At 36.4% G+C, this 24,515-nt stretch overlaps 1 protein-coding gene across 3 annotated transcripts in view; it reads left to right on the top strand.

Annotated features, from left to right (window-relative positions):
* Window positions 1–24,515, top strand: part of Slc25a21 (solute carrier family 25 member 21) — a 549,817-nt gene that overhangs the window by 154,725 nt on the left and 370,577 nt on the right. Inside the window, exon 2 of one of the 3 annotated variants that reach the window (XM_070026841.1) lies at window positions 1,632–1,727. The exons of 1 other annotated variant lie outside the window; for it this stretch is intronic. The gene's annotated coding sequence lies outside the window, so the exon portion shown is untranslated. Of the gene's footprint in view, window positions 1–1,631; window positions 1,732–24,515 lie in introns of all 3 variants that reach the window. One more of the 3 variants, XM_070026833.1, reaches the window with a different exon arrangement.

Here is a 24,515-nt window from a genome sequence, read left to right as displayed (position 1 = left end):
ATTTTTAGGTATCCTAGATCAAAGAGCATATACCTGTTTCAAATATCAGGCAGCCATTTTTTATTCTTTTTCTTCCTCCTCCTCTTCCTCCTTCTCTTCCTCCTCTTCCTCCTCCTCCTTCTCCTCTTCCTCCTCTCTCCTTCTTCTTCTTCCTCTTCTTCTTCCTCTTCTTCCTCTTCTCCTCCTCCTCCTCCTCTTCCTTCTTCTTCTTCCCCCTCCTTCTCTCCCTTCCCCTTCTCCTTTCCCTCCTCCCATTTCCCCTCCTCCCTTCTTCCCCCTCTCTCCTCCTTCCCCTTTTACCCTCCTCCTCCTCCTCCCACTTGAACTCGGCCTGAGCTCTGTCTCTCAACTCTTTAGCTCAAGGCAAGCCCTCTACCACTTGAGCCACAATGCCACTTCCAGTTTATTGGAGATAATAGTTTCATGGACTTTCCTGCTGGGAGTGACTTCGATCCACAGCTCTCAGATCTCAGGCTCCTGAGTAGTTAGGATTGCAAGTGTGAGCCACTGGTGCCCAGCTTATTTCTTCATTTTTATTTACATAAACTGGAAACATTAAAAAAAGTTCTTGTGAATATGATCCTTTCATACTCAAAAGAAAGCTTTAAGTTTAGGACAAAAGCATTATGTAAGTAAAAGTACACAAAAGAATAAAGATAAAAAAAATCATCAAAAAAACCCATAAAATCTGCAGAATATAGAAACCCTTTCCTAAGTGATTTCTCCTGTCAACGTGCAAATGGAATTGCAGACGTTTTTCAGTTGAGCAGAGCCATATGGGGTTAGTTTGGAGGATGGTTCTTGGCAACGTTTCGAAGGAAAGACATGATTTGACATTGATGATCTGTGAAGACTTCTGGGCTAAGAGAATGCAGAGGTACAAGAGCGAGCCTTTTTAGAATGTTTCTGAAATATGAAATATGTCAAAAAATTAGATACTAGTAAATTATAACTAGAAATGTTTTCTGGGAAAAAATGAGTCAGAACATAAACAAGACATAAAAGGCTAACTCATCAAAATCATTACTGAAGTTTGTGAAAAAATCTGTTACAATAGGACAAAAGGGAAAAGATAAATGTAAATAGCATGGAGAAAGATGGGGGGAGCAAAGAGAAGGGAGGGCAGAAACCTTAGAACTGTAGCCTTGATTGATACATGGTCAGACAATGACTTAAATACAGGAAACAATCCTGATGATTTTAGGCTTTTCTGTCTAGAGGATTCTGTCTCTTGGAGCAACTGATCATTAATAAAAAATAGGGATAAAATTGGCTGTTCCAGGGAACTCACTATTGTATAACAAAAGGTATCCTGTGAAAAAGTTAAAGACTGCTACAGAGTAGGCAAAGAAAGGAACTTGGAAACGAATATAGACGGTTAAAGAACAAAATTTCTCCTCTGTTAGTGAAACATGTAAAAATTAAAAAAATATACTTGTTTCAATCAAAACCTGAAACTTTTCCCTATCTCCCAACCTTCTCACCTCCCAACCTGTTTTTCACCATTATAACTGCTTCTGCATTATTTGAGACTCTTTCAATCTGTCATGATGTATGTACCAGGGCACATTGTAAAATAATTTAATGTTCATTTATATAGAGAGAAACCATTTCCTAAATCTTCTTTCCAGGCCACCTGTAAAGGAAGTGACAGGGTGAACTACATAAACAGGAAAGACAGCATCCTCTATTTCAGAAACCAAACATACAAGGACAGGGTTTTCTGGGTAGGTAAGTCAGTCATGATCCACATCTGCTTTTCTTGGCCTTTCCTCTCCCTTGACATATAAGTTCTTGACTTTATTCATGTGAGAAAGGTTTCTCTTATTACATAATAGAATGGAAGAAATTTATAATTGGGTGTAGTGAGATTCAAAATTTTGGAAAAGTGTGGGAATCTGTAGAAAAAGAGAACATTGAAATATGTTGATTTAAGAGCATGCAAAAAGAATAGATTATAAAGGGTTAGGCATTTTAGAATGTTCTTACATTCCTTAAATATTCTGACTTGTTAAATTTTGGGGATGTGTGAAAAAAAAGTTAACAGGGCAGGTGAAATTAAAAACTGCCTGTTGTGAGCAGAAAGGAAGATAGAAATCCACATATCATTGCATGGGAAGAATTGGCTTGAATCAATCTCTGGATTTCACTTTAAGTTGTTGATCTGCAGTTAATTTTTGGTTATTGCACAGCATTGGCAGAAGATTCTGACTTGCTAAGTGTGTTAAAAAAAATCTCTGGCATTTCCTGTTGGTTGGAAGCTGTTTGGCTTTCTGCATTAGTATTTAGTGTTATCATTGGCCAAGCACCTTTGCTGGGTAGGAAAATACTGGTGCAAATTTTACTGGCAAGGTGGGAGTAGAAGCCATAAAAATTCTCAATTTCCCTTTTAAAAACTTAACTCATTTGTCCAAAAAGAATGAATACAGAAGGACAGAGATTTTAAACTTCCCGTACATCTGGGTATGGCAGTCTATTTTGACTCCAAGCACAATAAAACAACCTTACATGCTGGTGGTATATGACATAATGACCCAAATATGTTTTTAAAAAATCATTTATTGCTGTATATAAACAGCAAAGTTAGCGCAAGGGATGATAAAATAACATGGGTAATTCTTCCTTTAGCTGGGAACTATTGGCCGCCCATTAGGATTCCAGATGTAGCTGTGTGTGCTTTTCCATTTGTTTTCCAATGTCTGGTGCTTATGCCCTGGGTACCTTGACGGTGGTTGTCAGGCATGTTGGCTTTTCAGCTTGAGGTCTTCCTTGGAGAAACATACTGATCAGGCTTTGGGCTATAAAGCATACTATTGTCTAGGGTCCAGTTTGTTGAGAATATGAGACCCAGGGCAGCCTCCTGCCAAAGGTCAAATACCAGCTTGACTGAAGTTCCTCAGATCAACACTGGACCTCCACACACAAGAGACACTTCAACTCTTCCTGTAGAAAAAGTTATTAAAAAATCTTTAAAAATTATTCTATAATAAAAAGGAATGCTGTTTATTAGAATATGAACAAGCTTGGCTCACATATCCAGAGCTTTACAAATAAAATATAAAAATAAATGTTTCACTGGTTTGGATTGTTAAAAAGAAATGAACTCCAATGTCTTCAGTCTAAAAAGCAGTAGTGAAGGACATAGTTGTAAAACTGTGTTGTAGAGATAGAATAGTATTTTAGGCAGTGAAAGAAAGCAGCTAAAAATAGGACCATAGCTAATTTAGCAAGCATTCTGACTGCCAAAAATGCATGTCTGAAATCAGGTGGGTGTTTCTTTATGAGTCACTTAGCCAAATGTAAAATTTATAGCCCAGTCTTGTGCAGACTCTAGCAAAGATTCAGAGCATCAGTTTATTGCAGTGCTACTATTAAGGATGTTTAAAATTCCCCAGCTTTACACTCCTCACCCCAGGGGTCTAGCCTTAGCTGGTTATGATTGGGTCTGGCCCAAATGCTTCTATTAGGCAGGGGCTTAAGTATTCAACAATACAGTTAGGCCTTTTCTGTGGAGTTGAATGCTCTTTCTCATGGGGTGTTCAACTCACCCCTTCTGTGTCCAACAACACCAACTTCTCTTTGCTTCTTAGCACTTTTCACCTGTGCCTTGGCTTAGCAAATCAAGGGAAATAATGCTTAAAGCAAACAAAATAAATAGCAGATGGTTGAGTGTACTCTGGGATGAATAAATTATGACTGTGGAGGAGAAAAGTGAGCATGTGGATGCACACGAGTGTATTTGCTGATGACATACAGGATGCTCAGCATGCTGACCTCAACATGTACCAGGCCCACTACCATTAATCACTCCATGTAATCCAGGCCAGAAATTTAAGGAGCCCAAGGGATCAATGGCCCATTAGAGTGGAAGTGGAACTGAAAAACAGAATAAGACAAAATATGAAATTCATAAATAGCTCCAGATAAGGTGACAGTGGCTTCTCAGTGCCCCCAAACTCTAGTGATTTTGGATAGACTTTATGTTGAACCAGGTAGGTGATTGCAGTCATATCTTATGAAGAGCATTCTCTCTAATAAATAGTAAAATAATGATCCCTAAGATATCATTATGCCATTTAAGAACTTTTCTGAGCTACTAAATGGAACTCAAGTGCTCAGCTTCTTAGAAATCAAAGAGTTGATCAACTTACATGTAGCACCAAGTTCCATTTATGTTTAGGTTTTAAATATAATTTCTATTAATCAATAAATTTTAATCTGAAAAACTTGGCATTTTCCCAGTTCCTATCCAATCATGGTACCCTTGAGATGTAGCTTATAGACCCTTCCCTAGATTAAGAATATAGGATATATTAATATAATTATATATTAATAATTATATATTAATATTAAGAATATATTAAGAATGTAGAACAAAATAGTTCTGGAGATCCATTGAACAACAATGTAAATATACTTAACACTACTTAACTGTACACTTCAAAGTGGTTGCAAAAGTAAATTTTATGTAAATTTTTAAAGGATAATTTAGAAAAAAAAATACTGTGGTTTTGTTTTCTTTTCTCAATTTGGTGTTGATTAGAATGGTTTAAATGTTCCCACAAAGCAATATAGAGATTGGCTTTCTAAAATGAAGATTTTTTTTTGGGGGGGGGGTCCAGTCATGGGGCCTGAACTCTGGGCCTGGGGTCTGTCCCTCAGCTCTTCAGCTCAAGGGGAGCGCTCTACCACTTGAGCCACAGTGCCACTTCCGGCTTTTTTTTCTTTTTTGCTTATGTGGTACTGAGGAATCGAACCCAGGCCCTCATGCATGCAAGGCAAGTGCTCTACCACTGAGCCACCTTCCCAGCCCTAAAATGAAGATTTTTAAGAGTATCATTTTCTTATAAAAATATACTATTTCATTGCTTTCTCCAGCTTTTTCTTTTTGTAGGAATTTTTTATTTTTATTTTTATTACAAAGGTGAAGTACAGAGGGATTACAGTTATATAAGTCAGGGGGTGAGTACATTTCTTTTTGAATAATTTCCCTTCTTCCCTCACTCTCTCTCAGTTTTTTTCTTCCATCCCCACCCACAAGTTATATATTTCATTTTCTTCATAGTGTCTAGTGAATACCACTACTGTATTTGTTTCTAGGAATATTTAAAGACAACGAATTAAAAAAACAACAAACATGACCTAAATATTTATTTCAGGAATTCAGAATGCTTTATTTAAAGATCTTGTCATGCTGGGCACTGATGGCTCACACCTGTAATCCTAGCTACTCAGGAGGCTGAGATCTGAGGATCATGGTTCAAAGCCAGCCCAGGCAAGAAAGTCCATGAGACTCTTATCTCTAATAAACCACCAGAAAACCGGAAGTGGTGCTGTGGCTCAAGCGTTAGAGCACTTGCCTTGAGCTGAAGAGCTGAGAGATAGCGCCCAGGCCCAGAGTTCAAGCCCCATGACCAACCAAAATAAATAAATAAATAAAGATCATAGTACTTTAATTTCTTCATATAGAAAAATACAGATAGTTATTTGCAAAAGACAGTGGAAATGGCTTCCAATAACAGGAGTAGAAATGTTGAATGGGACTGAGAAAACTTAATAATTGAATTTGATACTGCTGTAACTGTGCTAAAGAGACCTAAAATATTTAATTTTTAGAACTGAAAGTACAAAGTGAAGTTAAATCTCTTCTAAATAGGATTATTTTTATCATTCCTGCTCAGAGAACAAGAATGGGTTACTCTGGGCTCATCTGTAGACAACCTGTATGACTCTGAATTCCTTCATCTTTCAGGGTCATAAAGTTATCATATACTGAGTAAGTGAGGGCTTTGGAAGTGATAGTTGCTAAATGTTTTGCTAACTAAATAATCTAATTCATGGTTGAATTTATTCTAGTAAAGGCCCAAGTTTTAATATGGTTGCCCATGTTCACATGGCAGGAAAGTTAGGACACCATTTCACATCCTTTCCAACAGTAAATAAAGAAGTATTTGTGTTAACACAACTTTTTTTGCTATGACAATCAACGAGTGATAATTACCTACAGGAGGAAGATTTATTTTGACTCAGGGTTTCATAGTTAGTTAGTTTTGTCACTTTTAGCCTGTAGTAAGGCAGAATATCATGGTGAGGCATATGTGGTGGAACAAAGCTGTTGACTTTGTGAAGACTTGAAACCAGAAAGATACACAAGAAGGGTTGGGGTCTCTATATCCTTTTTTGTGAACATTCCCTTAGTGACCTAACTTCCTTCGGTTAGGTCTCATTTTCTTAAATTTCACCAGCTCCCTTCACATGTAGACCGAGCTTTTAAGACATGAACATGTGAAAGACCTTCCAGATTTAAACTATAACAGTATGTATGGTACAAAAATCACTTGTAGATTAGTGTAGTATAAGTGCCTAAACAGCCTTCTTAGATCTTTTGATGATTTTTTTTTTTGGGGGTCCGGTCATGGGGCCTGAACTCTGGGCTTGGGCGCTGTCCCTCAGCTCTTCAGCTCAAGGCTAGCGCTCTTGAGCCACAGCACCACTTCCGGCTTTTTCTTTTTGCTTATGTGGTGCTGAGGAATTGAACCCAGGGCCTCATGCATGCAAGGCAAGTGTTCTACCACTGAGCCACCTTCCCAGCCCTTGATGATTTATTTTTGAGGGTAGGTGGTATTAGGAGTTCAACTCAAGGCTTCTTGCTTGCTAGGCAGGTACTCTGTTATTGAAGTTATGTTCTTAAACCCTCACTCCCACCCCACTGGTCCTGGTATTTGAACTCAGGGCCTGGACATTACTTTTGGTCTCAAAGTTGAGAGCAAAAAGTTGAGCCACAGCTCCACTTCTGACATTTTTGTAGTTCATTGGAGATGAGTGTCTCCTAGACTTTTCTTGCTGGGCTATTTTTGAACCATGATCCTCAGAAGTCACCCTCCTGAGTCGTAAGGATTATAGGTACAAGCCACCAGCACCCAGGTTTAGTTATTTTTCAGGATTTTGTATGTAGGTCAGCCTGGACCTTGACCCTCTTACTTTTTAGTGTCCAATATATCTGGCTTGGTAGAATATTTCACTTCATGTAGCTTTCTCATTCTGATGGGAGTCTCATCAATTTTTTGCCTAGGATGACTTTGAACAGTAATCTTCCTAGTTTACATCTCATAAGTAGCAAGAGTTACAGGTGTGACCTCTCTGCCTAGGCAATTTTTGAGATAATTTATTAAATTTTTAAAATGGAAATTGTTTTGAAAATCTAACATGAAAAATATTTTACCAAATAATTTGAACTAAGAAGTTACTTGGTTACTTTCAGCCAATGTTTTTTCTTTCCTTTTTTTCTTTGTGTGTGTGTGTGTGTGTGTGTGTGTGTGTGTGTGTGTGTGTGTGTGTGTGTGTGTGTGTGTGTGTGTGTGTGTGTGTGTGTGTGTGTGTGTTACAAGAGGAAAAGAAAAAGTGCATGGAAAAGATGCTTTGAAATGGTTGACTGCAAAGGTGTAAACTATGTGATTGCAATAAACACTCTTCAACTTTCAAGTGCAGATATTCTTTAAGATAGTCTGTGTATTCCATCTCTCTGATCTCATCATTTGCCCTGGTCTCTGTATAAAGTGTCAGGCTCTGAGTAGAGTCCTGAGGAAAATGGGAAAAGGGCAGTGGAGATGCCAGTGTTTTAGAATGTCAGCTCCTTCCTAGAATAAAAATAAATCACACAGTAAAAACAAAGGAAGTAGAAATGTGTTCTTTTGGGTGGGTGTCCTATCCCCCCTAACAGAGAGCTCCTTGACTGAATAAATTCTTCAAAACCAAGTTGGAATGGGCACTTACACTCTGACACCCATGCTGAAATGTTGGAGGGTTGATTCTGGCCACATTGGGCCACGTCTAGCCAATTGAACTAGAATTTAGAGGTGCTTAACCATTCTCAGAAAAATAAATAAATTCAGCTTGATTAGCAGGTGGTTTCTGTGGTTGTAGATGAATGAATGCACACTGTTGACAGGAGCTCCCATCATGGCAGTGGTCAAGAATGGCCATTTTCTCCTTTTCCACAGCTCTATGTCCTTTCTGAAACAGAGCACAAGTTTAGAAATGCAATCTCCTAATCCCCAAAACTAGTTATTTATGCTGATTTTTAAAAAATGACTAGATTTATCTCTGGAAAAGAGGGGATAATATATATATATATATATATCAGGACATTTTTAGTATGGATTCAGAAAATATTTGTTCTCAAGATGAAACTCATGAAGACGTGACAACTAAGTGATTTTCCAAGGTAAGATTTCCAACTGGAGAAATATCAGAAGTTACTGAGAACTAGAAAGAAACCAGGGAAGCTGGGCGCTGGTGGCTCTTGCCTGTAATCCTAGCTACTCAGGAGGCTGAGATCTGAGGATCGAGGTTTAAAGCCAGCCTGGGCAAGAAAGTCTGAGAAACTCTTATCTCCAATAAACCACCAGAAAACCAGAAGTGGCGCTGTAGCTCAAGTGGTAGAGTGCTCACCTTGAGCTGAAGAGCTGAGGGACAGCGCTCAGGCCCAGAGTTCAAGCCCCATGACCGACAACAAAACAAACAAACAAAAAAACAAACGAAGGATTCAAAGAAAATATTTTGGAGTAAAGTGTGCAGTTTGTTTTTCATGTAGAGAGGATCTTCTTTCAGCTGAGAGAATCTATTTGTCAATATTCATCTGATACTACTTATAGAGAAATGTCTATAGAAAATGGAATAAGTTGACCTTATATTTTTTGACTTAGTAACTACAGATGCTCTAGTTTTGACTGGTTCCAACTATGTCCAGCTATCTTAATGAATTTGAATTTTTTTGTTACATGTTCAGAAGGACTCATTCAGTAGCAACTAACTGCAGGATCTATTTCTTTAATAGAAAATATTGACTATGCAGGGTGATAGAAGCATTCCTATTACCTCCTTGATCAATAGAATAGATAGATTTCATGTACTATACCATTTTTAAAGATAACACTTATGCTTTACTATAACCATTTGAAAGGGAGAAAAATTAAACTTTCCTTTTAATTCTTCCTTTTTTTTTTCCTCTCAGTAATCCTGGATTGGAACCCAGGGCCTTATGCATGCAAGTGCTCTACCACTGAACTTCCTCATCATCTTTCTTTCTTTCCCTTCCTTCCTTCCTTCCTTCCTTCCTGCCTTCCTTCCTTCCTTCCTTCCTTCCTTCCTTCCTTCCTTCCTTCCTTCCTTTCTTTCCTTTCTTTCTTTCTTTCTTTCTTTCTTTCTTTCTTTCTTTCTTTCTTTCTTTCTTTCTTTCTTTCTTCATTTTTCTTTCTTTGTTCCCCTCTAATCCTTAAGTAAACTCTGCACTGTTGATCTAGTTCACAAGATAGTTTCTGTCTGAATGGAAAGTCCAAACATGATATATTCTCTCATTTAATAAATATTTTCCCCAAAGAAAGCTCATAATACCAAACATTTTGGAGATATAAAACATATAACTCTGCTTTGTTATTCTGATGTGTTGGCAAGCACTAGTTGGAATAATTGGCAAGGACTAGTGAAAAATACCATTTAGATTTAGGAAAGGTAAATACATCATGCTTTGTGTCCAGGAATAATAACAATAAGAAAAACATATGAGATTTTTGAGAGGCTTTAAACCACCTAAGTAATTTTCTCCAAAATGTTATCTTTCTGATATAATTTCTGTTCTTTCCTTTTCCCTCTTGCTTTCCCTCCCTCTCTCTCTGTCAAAAAATGGCAGAAATATATTATAGTTTAAGTAATTATTAGTAACACAAAATCATGTAATGTATTTAAGTATTCATTCAACAATATTTTAGGCCCACTTAAAAATTAAGAGCCAGAAAGAGGCCAATACACTTGATTTTTATTTTCTTTAGAAATGTACTAGCCTATATTAAATAATAACATATTTTAATTAATTTATAGACTTTTATTTTTGAAAATTTTATTGTTATTATGAAGGTGATTTATAGAGGGGTTTACAGTTACATAAGTCAGGTAATGACTTTTTTGGGACAATGTCATCCCTTTCCTCACATTTTCCAAGTTTTTCCCTTCTGTCCCCACCGACAAGTTGTGTAGTTCACTTTCAACACAGAGTATGGTTTTTATTTTATTTTATTTTATTTATTTATTTATTTGTATTTATTTGGTCGGTTGTTGTGCTTGAACTCTCGGCCTGGGCACTGTCCCTGAGCTCTTCAGCTCATGGCAAGCCCTATACCACTTGAGCCAATGTGACACTTCTGGTTTCCTGGTGGTTAATTGGAGATAAAAGTCTCAGGGATTTCCTGCCTGGGCTGGCTTTGAACTGCAATCCTCAAATCTCAGTCTCCTGAGTAGCTATGAGTACAGAATGTGAGCCATCAGCGCCTGTACAGAGTATGTTTTTTAAAAACTCATCTCTGATTCACCATTGATTTATCTTTGTTATCATAAGCACACTGAAACAAGTAAGTTCTTAAATAAGAAAAAGGACACAAATAAGAAACAAATAAATTCTTAGAGAAATTGTCATTGAGGAATGAAATGCCACAAATAAATATGAATTCTAAATAATTTGAGTAATTAATTTTATTCTGAGCAGTGATCACAGAAATCTCTTCCTCAACAATATACTTTTGTTTTGTTTCTTGGCTATAATTGTTTTTCTTCTTAACCATTTCTAGTTTGCCAATGTTTTAAAAAATTATACTAACAAAATAGACTTCTTTGGGGGTTCAGAAGTAGCTATTTCTAGCTTCTCTTTATAAGCAGATTTTTATTTTAAAAACTATTTTCAGAGTTACTTGGGAATTGGGACATACCTTTTTAGTAAAAATTGAAAAACCAGCATTTTAAAGTCAAAATATTAAATATTTTCTCAGCATAAATACTAGAGGTCAATACTATAATATAATTATGTATTGTGTAATTTTTGTCTTGGAAGTTTTAATCAATTGGTATTTGAAAAAGTTTATAGGTAAAGTTTTTAGAAGATTACGTTTCTGGAATTTTTTATACAGTGGAATTTCTGATGCTATAGTAAATTAAAAAGTTGGATGATTTTCATGTGATATCTTATTTCACTAATACAGAACAACCTTGAACCACACTAGAGCAATAATTACTTAACCTAAATCAGAGACCAAACCAGGCCAAACAGCTGTTTTCATTTTGTTAGGAGATCCATTTGATTTACTCTTTTAGTCAGCTTTCATTACTGTAGAAGACAAAACTTCACTTGAGTTTTTAACCCTGAATTCTCTGCCTTGTTTGCTGCCTGCTATAAAATTGCATGGTTGAGCTGCCACAGCCTCTGAGCATGCTCCGGAGCTACTGTTGTATTGTGGGAGGTTTCAGTTCATTTTAAAAAGAGGAGCTTCTTGAAAAAGTAAAATCTAAATCTTCTCATTACCCTTAACAACAAAACCAAAACCAAGAAAAACAACAAAAAGCTTACAATTTTAGCAAAACTCATCAGGATTCTAGAATAGTCTTGGGTATACTATTTGATTTGGATTACCTTAGAAGCAATAATAGTCACTTAACAATTGTCATCAACTGTATCATTGCTTATCCAGCTTGGGAACTGGAGGAAAGAATGTCAGAGTCTAAGAGATAGAAAAGGAATGTAAAAATGGGTTACTGGTAGCCAGAAACATATGTATTAAATACAAATGTTCCTAAAATTTATCTTTAATGTAAAATGTGACTCAGGGGGCTGGGAAGTTGGCTCAGTGGTAGAGCGCTTGCCTTGCATGCCTGAGGCCCTAGGTTCGATTCCTCAGCACCACATAAGCAAAAAGCAAAAAGCTGAAAGTGGTGCTGTGGCTCAAGTGGTAGAGTGCTAGCCTTGAGCTGAAGAGCTGAGGGACAGCGCCAGGCCCAGAGTTCAGGCCCCACGACTGTACCCAAAAAAATAAAAATAAATAAATAAATAAAAATAAAATGTGACTCAGTCCGAATCAGTGGGAATGAAAATGAACCAATATTTTGTAGATTGTTATATGGCTCTTGTAATTCTTTAAATATGTTATGTAATCTCCCTTCAATGAAAATAAACCAAAACAGTATTTGGACTCTATGTCTTTGTGAAAAGGTATTTTAAACCATTTCCTAAGATTGGTGTCCCTGAGAGTGGGGATCTTTGTACTTGGTAAATAAATAGACTATAGCAGACTAAAGGTTTTCTGTACCACATGGATTAGAATAAGTAGAAAAAAGCATACAAGCACAATTATAATAATGTTCCTCATGGACAGTATATTGCATAGTGCCTAGTGATCTTGTGGCTTATGTGCAAGTAGTTACTGTGATGTTTACATTAAAAGTGTCCAATAAATCAGTCCTCAGAACATATCTCTGTCATTAAATGATGTGCATCTATGTTAGAGTGATAACAAACTCTGATATGTTTTTGCCATATCATACATAGCCCAGCATTTCCTAACATTTCTTCTAGGAATTTGAAGAGTTTCATGTAAAGAAGGATTTATGGTCAAATAAATTTTGTAAATAATTCCTTTGAATATCACAATAAACAGTAATGTATTGTACCTCTGAGAAACCTAGAAGAAGAGCAGAAGAGAAATATGTGAAACTTAGTTTATTCAGCACTTCTTAAACTCACTAGTGTTTGAGACACTTTTCAGTCCCTTAATTTGGTGCTATAGTATTTCACAAAACAATTTTAATTTGGGTTCTATTTATTGGGTCATATTTTATGTAGATAATCAAAACTCAGTTTCTTCAAATGCAAAATAAATGTGCTTATTGAAGAAGAATAACTTTTATAAAATCCAAGGGATTTTAGAAATATTTCTTTCTCTAATTCATAATAATTTTGAGAATGTGTCTTATAGAAAATAAGTAAGAACTAATGATAACATAGCAAAACAAAAATATTTCTTATAGTGCAACAGAATCCTCAAAAAGAGCTATGGCTTAATGGTAAAGCTGCATCTCCTATGAAGCCAATAACAAGAGAGAACTAGCTGAAGGTCTATTTAAGAAGTCTAGTCTGTGGAAAGTTAGGATTTTTGAGGGAGCTTTTCTGTTATCTAAACCATAGTAGAATTACTGGATTATGTCTGGAATAGCTCATGCCTGTAGAAGTTAAGTGTAAATGACTCATACCTGGCTTGGAGCTTTTTACCTTTGGTTTGGGTTCAGGTATTTACCACATCATTTTATCCACATCAGTCTTTATTTTACTTCTTCATTTCCTTTTTTCTTTTCTTACTTTTAAAAAGATACATGAACAGATGATGCTGAAATTGCATCTACAACAAGCAAATCAAGGAAGCCTGTGGCTGAAAAATCTCTATGTCTGAAGTTCAACCTTTCACAGTCAATTTAATAAAATATGACTGACATTTGATAACAAGTCTGTCCTATAAGAATGAGGAAGAAGTCCATGGAGAAAAGGACTCTTTAATTTTAAGGAATGTGAACTGTTGGTCTTTTTAATTTTTCTTGGCCCAGCTGTTTCATATATGTGTTTCTCTTTATATTTTTATTATAATATATATTGGAAATAAGTTGTACACTTGGTGTTGAAATAAACATTTCAGTCTTGCAGGTGGCTGAATCTTAGCAAAATTTATTTGCCATTCTGATAGCTACATTTATGACAGCAAGGTATTAGCCATGCTTCTAATGGCAAATATCAGATCATTTCTAACATTATCACCATCAATATCCATACTAGCCCAGAAAATAATAATGATGTCTTTACATTTTATAGTATTGTATAGTAAAAACGACTTTCACTTATGTTACATCATATTCTTCAGGGAAAGAAGAAACAAAACTCTTGTTTAAAATTAGTCAGTGACCTGTTGAAAGGCTTGGCAAAGCTAAAGATCAAAGATTTTTTTTTCTGATTTCCAGATTCTATCCTATTTTTCTTTCCTGTCCAATATAAGGAAGTTTTGACTCTGTTAGATTTTATTTAACATTTTGTTTGATACTGATTCATAAACCTTTAGATAATGAAAGCCTGTACATGTATGACAATGTTAATATCAAATGAAGTTACAGATATTCCAAATATAGTTACAGATATCTAATGTAAACTTTTCAGTTTTTCACAGCTAGTAGTTGCTTGTAATTTGAAAGATCTTGTGTTCTCATGAAGTAATAAAACTCTTTTCTATTTCTAAAAAAATAGTGCAAATACTAGAATGATCTGGATTGAAAGTCCAGTATTTTTTTCATTATGTGAAATAAAACTTAGATGTTTGAGTAATTTTGCTTATCATGCTTAGAACCAGTACACATGAATCAGAAAAAGAAAGATGTAAACTGGCTGCTAGTGGTTCATACCTATAATCCTAGCTCATCAGGAGGCTGAGATCTGAGGATCATGGTTCAAAGCCAGCTCAGGCAGGAAAGGCTGTGAGACTCTCATCTCCAATTAAACACACACACACACACACACACACACACACACACACACACACACAAACTGAAGTAGAGCTGTGGCTCAATAGTAGGACACTAGCCTTGAGAGAAAGAGTTCAGAGACAGCGCCTAGGCCCTAAGTTGAAGCCCTATAACTGACAAAAACAAAAACGAAAAACCAAACAAAAAACAAATATAAAAAAACCCAAAAGATGTAAGAAAATATATAGTAACTAACAACATTGTTGTTCCTTAAAATTTTTTTTTCTTCCTCTAATAATCCTTAAAATCCAGTAAGGATTTATCTTCATCCCAAAGGGTAAATACACTGAGAAACCACTTTACTTTCTTTCTAGAGGATCATGCAGATTTCTTTTAGTGAAAATGTGCTTGAGGTTTAAATTAGATGTGTAACCTGAAAAGTTTGGTACATAAAGAAGATCCAGTGGCTCATACTATATTTTAGGGTGCAGTCTTTGAAATGTGAGTTAATTCATAGGTTTCAGAGTCAACATACTGCCCTCAACTGACGCTGTTAGGAACCAATGACAGTTAATAGGAATTAGAATGTGATTTTTTTGGGCCTGAACATAAGAGGTGTAGGAAATGTGCCTCATCAATACAAAGAGATGAGTGAGTTATGATTCACTGAACAGTAAAGACTATGATGCCTCACTGTGGTTGGATTTCCATTGGCAAAACTAACCATTGCAATGAGATGATGGATTAGTTCACTTAGGCACAATTTTGCTTACTCATTTTACCCAAATTAGCACAGTTTTTGTCCTCAGTGACCTGTATAATTACCTCATTTCACTGCTGTCTTCTGTTTATGGAGACGTGGCCTTAGCTAGCAATTAACATGGCCTGAATCACAATTTGTCAGTCCAATTCAATTTAGCAAATCAATTTATGGAACACCTAGTGCATATTAACTACTACATAGCATTTTCACATTCAGAGGTGAATGAAACATGGAATGAAACACGGTCTGTTGTCTTTTGGAGCTCACAGACTAAGTGGACAGGGAAGGAAGGAAGTGCATTTTACCACTGTGATACTATGTGGTAAGTGCTAGGAGTGATGGCACCATGGGCTTGTGGTGAGGAGACTATTCTGTGAAAGCACACACAAGAGAATTGTATCAGTCAGTTGTTTGAAATAAGTGTAAACAGGAGTAAAGATAATTTAGAAAGAATGAAACTGAATATTATTTACATTTGAGATTTTGAATGATGAGTATGTAGGAAATTGAAGCTCGTGGGTACAAAGACAAAGAAAATTTTAGATGAATACAAAGTTACTGATAAATCATAGAAGGAGAAAAGTAAGTCTTTTTTTTTAAATTTTTGTGCTATTTCTAAGGTAAGTTGGTGTTCATTCAAACAGAGGAAGTAACTATGAACACTTGACCAAAGGTACAAGGAAATCAGATCTTTTAAACACTGACATTTTTTTCTTCAAAGTCCCTCTTGAACTTTTGCAATGGGGCACCAATTTAAAACAAACATACCATTCTTAAAAACTAAATGGGTGTTCAATTATGCCCTAAGGCTTTTCATTTAAAAATCCAGTCTGAAGTTTCCTGGCAGCACAAATGAGCCAGCACATAATACTATATAGGGAAAAGGCTGACTTTTGAACACTTGGAATAAAGAGTGACAGTGAGATCCCTTCCAAAAAACCAACTGTAGCAATAATCATTATAAAATGTCACTCCTGTTTTTATTAGAGATGTGAAGGTGTCCTGGAGGTATGTTCTGCCTGTAAATAGGTGAAAAGTTTGAGGGTTGGGATGGTAACCCAGAGAAGATAATTGAGCCTGTAGGACCTTATATTTATAACCATACCTGCTGTAATTTTGTGATAGTATTGTTTTTATACTGAGGGAAATATTGACTAGCAATTCCTAACTTTTGTTGTACAGATTTTATAGTAGTATTTTTATTTGTTGTACAGATTTTATAGTAGTATTTTTATTTGTTCCAGACCATTCATATTTCCCAATGAAACTAGCAATGCCAGTTTTCAGAAGACTTGAGCATTGTCAAAGGTGGAAGAACTGAGTAAAGGTGTAAATACCTCAGGTTTCAGATTTATGTATGATTAGAGTCATATTTTAGGTGGATTAATCAGAAATTTGTGCTTACTTAGAAAAACTAGGAAAATCTATAAGCAAAAATGTTAAATAAAATGAAATGGTTGTAATCTAGGTTTGAAATGAAGAGGGCCTATACTAGGATGATAGTAGTAAAAATGAAAAATATTAAATATATAGGAGAATGGACAAATGGTAAAGTTTTCATAACAATTGAACATAAGTAGAATAACATTTAAGAATGAAAAGGAATGCTGGTCCCAGAAATAGATAAGAGAAGAAATTGAAAAGTAAACATAATGGGAAAAAAATGAAATGTTAGTTTAGGATCAACTGGGGAAAACTTTACTAATTTGATGAGAGAGAGACAGAGATCACATTGATAATAACAATGAAAGAATAATGTATTATATCCAAGTGAGTAGATCTTATGTGATCCAGAAATGACCTGCCTTCACTGTTAGTATTCTTTTCACTTTTATGGTAACACAATAGCAGTTGGGTCACTTTGAACAAAAGTTGTCTTTATAATCAGTATTGAAAAGCATATTATATATATATATATATATATATGTGTGTGTATATATATAGTCTGTGTGTGTGTGTGTGTGTGTGTGTGTGTGTGTGTGTGTGTGTGTGAACACAGGTGCTGGGACTTCCCCAAGCTTTTGTTTTCTCAAGGCCTGGTAGTCAGAGCTGAGTCTCAGGACTTTCTTACTGGGGCTGGCATTGAACCACAATCCTCAGATCTCAGTCTCCTAAGTAACTAAGATTACAGGTATGAGCAACTGTTGTCTGCCAAAATTAGATTTTTTAGTAATGGAAATATGAAAATCTACTTGCTTGTATATTCAGTGTCAGTATGAAATGCATAAAATGTTTCAATTACAAATTGATTTTATACAGTTATATTCCATGTTGTACTTGGTATAATAATTAATCAGGGTTTTTGTTTTTTTTTTGTAGTTGTTGCTGTTGTTGGCAGTACTAGGGATGAACTCAGGTCCTCCTGCCTGCTAAGCATGCACTATACCGCTTAAACCACATCTCTATCTCCTTTTTGAATAGGTTATTTTTGAGGTAGCCTTTCACACTTCCTACTTGTGCTTCCTTGTGCCTCTGAGAATGGCAGAAAAGTCTCTATGCTCAGCCATTATGCTTCCCCCACAAACAGGATAGCAGGAACATACTACTGCACCCCAAGTTTGTGAGGTAATCTCACAAACTTTTATGCCTGGACTGGTCTCAAACCAGGTATCTCACCTTAGGAGAAACTAGGATTACAGGCTTGAGCCACTCTACTGCCTTATTAACTGTTATTTAAATGTGTATTATACAAAAAAATGATAACTTCTTAAATTTATTTTGCTTCAGTAGTTTTGTAAAAACAAAAAAGTCACCCTTTTTGAGTAATAAAGACATTTGAGGCTTTTTAGGCATAATAAGGTCCCATGACCCACAACATATCTAATTTATAGAGGTTTATTTAGAAATAATCTCCTTTGGGCTGGGTAGGTGGCTCAGTGGTAGAGTGCTTGCCTTGTATGCATGAGGCCCTGGGTTCGATTTTTTAGCACCACATAATCAGAAAAAGCCAGTGGTAGCTCAAGTGGTAGAATGCTAGCTTTGAGCTGAAGAGCTGTGAGACTGCACCCAGGCCCAGCGTTCAGGCCCCATGATTGACAAAAAAATAATAATAATAATAAAAATACAGCTTACTCTTTAGAAAGAAAAAAAAAAAGAATCTCCTTTCTCTCTTGTAGATATGGGCACACACACACACAAACCCCACACTTATACATTTTTTTTTCCTGAAAGTTCCTTATATCTTTTCAAGGTGGTCTAGTCCATTTACAATCTTACCACCAAGGAGGCATTAGTCTGTCCCAGTTTATGTTTTTGATACAACCTGCTGGGCCTGTTACAATCACTGGGGAGTCTCCTGGGGAGAGATTGGGTTTTGTGTGTATTTTTCCAATCCTACTATTTCTGGGTCCCTGGTGTGCTCTACATTAAGGCATGATTATTACAGAAAGTTAACGAAAACACAAATTGTGTTATAAGCCCTTTTCCTGGAAATTACTCTGGTACGAAACTCTCCTTCCTCCGCTTACTTCCGGTCCCACCAATTTGCAGCTTGTCCCAGTCTAACTCAAGCAGGGATTTAAAATCTGTTAGAGAGCTCAACCTGTTGATTTACAGAGCTGAAGTCTGCACAGAGGAATCATCTGTAATGGGATTCTTTGCTCCCTGGAGAAACATTACATAGTCAAGTTGTAAATTACTGAAGAAATTGAAAAGGGAGGAGTGGAAGGAAGGAGAGTGTGCTTTATAAAAATAAGATGCTCTGCAGAACAAAGTAGTTGTCTTTTAAATTTTGGTCTTTCACCATACAATTAAGTAGATGCCTTGAGAAAAAGAAGTGTGGATATTTAAAAAGTTAAGTTGTTGTTCATTTGTTGTTCCATTTACTTGATATAAGATGTTTTTATTTGCTTAGTTCACTAATTGTCTCTGTGTATTACACACACACACACACACACACACACACACACACACACACACACACACACACACACACACACACACACACACACACACACACACCACCCCTCAGGACTTTTTTTTTAGTTTTCTTTACATGTATGTGACACTGCTCCTGGGTCTTATTTGTAGACAGGAGTCATCACAATCAGCCCTTTGCCCTCTCTGTATTACCCTTTAATCAAACTACAATGCTAGCTTGATTAAGTAATGTACAAGGTGTAATAATAATACAAAGTTCACAGTGAAAATGTCCTAAATTCATTGCCAGCAGTAAAACAGAGAAATAGATGACCTCAGGAAACGTCTGGACAAATGTATATCTTTAAATTGGAAATCTAATTATTTGCCTTAGATTTGCACTGCTGGGAACCTAATGCAAGACCATGTTAAATAAACTTATTATTTCCGTTTTTCATTTAACCTGTGGGTTGCAGTATGACCAATCTGTTTTATATCCTCAATCAACAGATGATTGTATTTGGTAATAATTTATCAAGAATAAAAATCTGTTTTTGAAACTAATCACCTCATGTTAGGTCTGCCCTTTTTCAAAACCACCATCTGATATTCATTTTGTCTACAAGACAAACATACTGATGAAAATCCATACACCACAGGATACAGCCAGTGGAATGAAGCATTTCCATTCTTTGTATATATTTAGAACATTTTCTGTTTTCCCAACAGATGGACCAAATTTTAGTATTAAAGAAAAAAATCAATTTTACATAGTACAAACAAATTGAACAAGTACACTGTGTATTTCTCATTACTTCTCACAGAATGTCCAGTGGAATTTGAGGTCAAATGAGGTCATATCTTAACTTCGTATTTGAAAAGGTGACTTTTTTTCATATTTACTAGATGTTTCCTTAAAATGATTGGATGAATCTGTAAATGGTAAATACTAAGTTTTATGTATTTTCTAAGTCTTTTAAATTTTTTTAAAAAATTTAATGATTTATGTTCTAGTATCTTGAAAAGTTTTCTTTGAATCTAGTAATCTTGTCATGTAAAATTTATCAAAGAGTAACACATGAGTTACAATGCTTTATTTATAAAAAACTCTCTGCTATCTAGACAAATGATTCTGTTACTGTTCCTATAAAACTAGTCATATTGACTTTTTTTTCCTTTTTGCCATTCCTGGAGATTGAACTCAGGGTCTGGGGACCTGTCCCTGTGCTTCTTTTGCTCAAGGCTAGCACACCACCATTTGAGCCAGAGCACCACTTCTGGCCTTTTCTGTTTATGTGGTACTGAGGAATGGAACCCAGGACTTCATGCAAGCTTGGCAAGCACTCTACCACTAAGCCTTATTCCCAGCCCCTTATATTGACTTTTATCTAGCATAATTTTGGCACTGGTTTCTTTGAAAAGTTACCTGACATTTCCTAACGAATGGGGCAATGTCATTCTTTCTGATGGAGGCATTGAATTCCATTGCGTATATATACCACATTTTCTTGATCCATTCATCTACTGAGGGGCATCTGGGTTGGTTCCATATCTTAGCTATGGTAAACAATGCTGCAATAAACATAGTTGTGCTGGTAGCTTTAGTGTGGTCTTGTCTGTGATCATTTGGAAATGGAAAGACTTGGAAAAAATTATATTAAGTGAAGTAATCCAGGAGCAAAGAAACATAAGTCCCATGGTTTCCCTTATTTGCAATAACTACTATATGTCTGAGTCAAGCAGAAAAGATCAGATGAATTGATGTTAGGGGAAAGAACCCCAAGATAAGTATTCAAATTTTTTTTTTGTTTTTTTTTTCCTTTCATGCAGTTGTTTCTATCATATTTATAAGATGATTTCTATGTTGCTTTGTATGTCCCTCCCCACAGTATAACCCATACTTTCACTGTTTTTGGTATAGCTATAGTTTGTGGAGGGGAAGGGAAAAAAACAAATCGTTTAACTAGGGATACAGGTGGACCCATTGCAACAAGTTATGTTGAAAAATGAAATTAACAACTTTGGTGGGGGTTCAGGGGAGGCTAGGGTGTGGGAAGGAGAGGAGTATGGGAAAGGGAAACAAGGAGGAGGCAACAATGCTTGATAAGAAATGTACTCGTTATCTTGGCCATGTAATTGTAACCCCTCTGTATGGTATTCTCACAATAAAAAAATAAAAAGTTACCTGACATTCCCCAAACTACATTACTAAAAAACAGTTTAAGACTAGAAAGGAAGCTTATTTAGAGATCATTATAGTGCTTGCCAAATATGTTTGATACCTACAATGGAGAAATTGAATTTATACTAAATGTTTATATTCTTTTCCTTATATAAAATTATACTTATTTCGGAAGTGGCACTGTAGCTCAAGTGGTAGAGCGCTCGCTTTGAGCTGAAGAGCTCAGGGACAGTGCCCAAGCCCAGAGTTCAAGCCTCATGACCGACAAAAAAAAAATTATACTTATTTCATCTTTTATGTTTTAGATTGGTCTGGCATATCTTTATTAATGAGGAGAGCTAAAGTTGTGCATTGGTATTTTAGAGGTACTCTTTTGTCTTTTTTTCCCCTCTCATTCCTTCTGTATCATAAATCTGGTGTCCCCTTCTAATTCTTTTGAATTTGCTGTGGCTTAAGAGAAAGAAAAGCCTCCTTCTCCATCCAGTCTTACTTATCTTGCAGTCACTGTGTATCCATCTGGCCTCAACAAGTCTTCTTCCCCCCTCACTTCCTCTTAGGTCTCAAATACCTCTCACTGTCTTCTAGAATATAACATCTGCATTTTTTATTAATAAGTTTTTTTTAATTGTGAAAAAACCATACAGAGGGGTTATAATTACATGAGCAAGGTAATGAGTACATTTCTCATCAAGCGTTGTTGCCTCCTCCTTTGTTAGTTTTGGTGTTATTAAGTCTTCATTTCCCCTTACCACCCTTCGCTCCCATCTCCCCCCTCCCCGGCCCCCCCCCACCGACAAAGTGTCTTATACATCTCATTGTTGCAATGGTTCCACGTGTATCCTTATTTACCACATTTTCTTTTTCTTTTTTTTTTTTTTTTTGTCGGTCGTGGGGCTTGAACTCTGGGCCTGGGCGTTGTCCCTTAGCTCTTCAGCTCAAGGCGAGCGCTCTACCACTTGAGCTACAGCGCCACTTCCACGTGTATCCTTATTTAAACAATTTGTTTTTTCCCTTCCCCTCCACAAATTATACCAACATCAAATACAGTGAAAACAGGGGTTATACCATGGAGGAGGGACATACAAAGCAACAAAGAAACCATCTTATAAATATGTTAGAAACAATAGCAAGAAAAAAAAACCATTTGAGTCTTATCTTGGGGTTCATTTTGCCTAACATCAACTTATCTGTCCTTTTCTGCATGTCTCAGACACATACTAGTTATTGCAAATAAGGGAAACCATGGAACCTATGTTTCTTTGGGCCAGGCTTACTTCACTTAATTTTTTTCAAGTCTTTCTATTTCCTAACAAATGGGGAGATGCCATTCTTTCTGATGGAGGCAAGGAAATAGAAAAGTAAATGCAGAAATTCATATGGAAGAATAAAAGACCCCCAAATAGCAAAAACGATCCTTAACAGAAAGAACAGTGCTGGAGGAATATCAATACCAAATTTCAAACTCTACTACAAAGCCATAGTAATCAAAACAGCTTGGTACTGGCACAAGAACAGACCTCAGGACCGATGGAATAGAATTGAAAACTAAGAAATGAACCCACAGACCTATAGCCATCTAATCTTTGATAAGGGATCTAAAAACATAGAATGGTGCTGGCAAAATTGGTTAACTGCTTGCAGAAAACTAAAGCCAGATCCTTATATATCACCCTGCACCAAAATCAACTCCAAATGGATCAAAGACCTTGAACTCAAAGCAGACACTCTGAAAACATTACAGGATGGAATAGGAGAAACCCTAGGTCTCCTTGGCACAGGCTGAAATTTTCTCAATAGAGACCCAGAAACACAACAAATCAAAGAAAGGTTGGACAAATGGGATTGCATGAAATTGCAGAGCTTCTGCATGGGAAAGGACATAGGTAGCAAGATCAATAGAAAGCCCACGGATTGGGAGAAGATCTTCACTAGCCATACAACAGACAAGGGTCTCATATCTAAAATATACCTGGAACTCAAAAAGTTAAATCCCCCAACAACAAATCTTCAAAGAAACAACTGCCCAATAAATAAGTCGCTAAGACTTAAAGAGAAATTTCTCTGAAGTGGAAAGAAGGATGGCCAATAGACACATGAAGAAATGCTCAATCTCTCTAGCCATAAAAGAAATGCAAATCAAAACAGCACTGAGAGTCCACCTAACCCCAGTTAGAATGGCTAAAATCAAGAACTGTAATAACAACAGATGCTGGAGGGGATGTGGTCAGAAGGGAACCCTACTGCATTGTTGGTGGGAATGTAAACTTGTTCAACCACTTTGGAAAATAGTATGGAGGTTCCTCAAAAGACTCCACATAGAGCTCCCCTATGACCCAGCAATCCCACTTTTGGGCATTTACCCAAATGTTTACAAACAAGACCGCACTAAAGCTACCAGCACAACTATGTTTATTGCAGCATTATTTACCATAGCTAAGATATGGAACCAACCCAGATGCCCCTCAGTAGATGAATGGATCAAGTAAATGTGGTATATATACACAATGGAATTAACATCTGTATTTGTCCAGCTTCCCCAACTGTTTCTTTTAACCAGAAGTTAACCTTATGTGGTATATCTCCTTGCACCTTCTCTAAGTTCAGACTTTTAATGTTATATTCTAAGAGAGCTTTCGGATTCTAAGCATGACTATCTATAAACATGACTTATAGATCTTAGGGTCAACTCTTTTATTATGTATGTTTCACAAAACACATCTGGAGCATAGGGAATAAAAGGTTACAAAAAAGCTAAGTATTTCAACTTGGCAGAAATTGTTTGAAGAGATCATAGTGGGCAATGAGAAAGAAACTAGGAATAGGCTACTCAGTGGTAAGTGAAAGCTTCTTTGAAAAAGTGACAATAAGGGGCTGGGAAGGTGGCTCAGTGGTAGAGCGCTTGCCTTGCATGCATGAGGCCCTGGGTTCTATTCCTCAGCACCACATAAGCAAAAAGAAAAAAGCTGGAAGTGGCTCTATGGCTCAAGTGGTAGAGCGCTAGCCTTGAGCTGAAGAGTTGAGGGACAGCGCCCAGGCCCAGAGTTCAGGCCCCATGACTGGACCCAAAAAAAAAAAAAAAAGTGACAGTAAGTTGATATTGAAATATAAGAAAGACACAGTCACACAAATATTGGATGCAAAAGTGTTTCAGGCAAAATAGTCACACATAGAGCTCAAGATGAGAATGTTATTGGTATATTTGAGCAACTGTGAAGTGGCCAAATGGCTGAAGTAGGAATCAAGATGGTAATAGAATGAGATAAGGGTAAAGAACCAGATGAGTGAGATTAGGGAGACACTGACTGTTTGAAGTCCCATTTGAAAAGATTAAATACCCTGAAAATACTATTGCTGGAAGGCAATTCCTCATGTGTGGAGTAGAGTTTACAAATT

This window comes from Dipodomys merriami, unplaced genomic scaffold (assembly GCF_024711535.1).
Source record: "Dipodomys merriami isolate MVZ:Mamm:240054 unplaced genomic scaffold, mDipMer1.0.p SCAF_1, whole genome shotgun sequence".
Taxonomy (NCBI): Eukaryota; Metazoa; Chordata; class Mammalia; order Rodentia; family Heteromyidae; genus Dipodomys; species Dipodomys merriami.
This window is presented reverse-complemented; position numbering and strand designations above follow the sequence as displayed.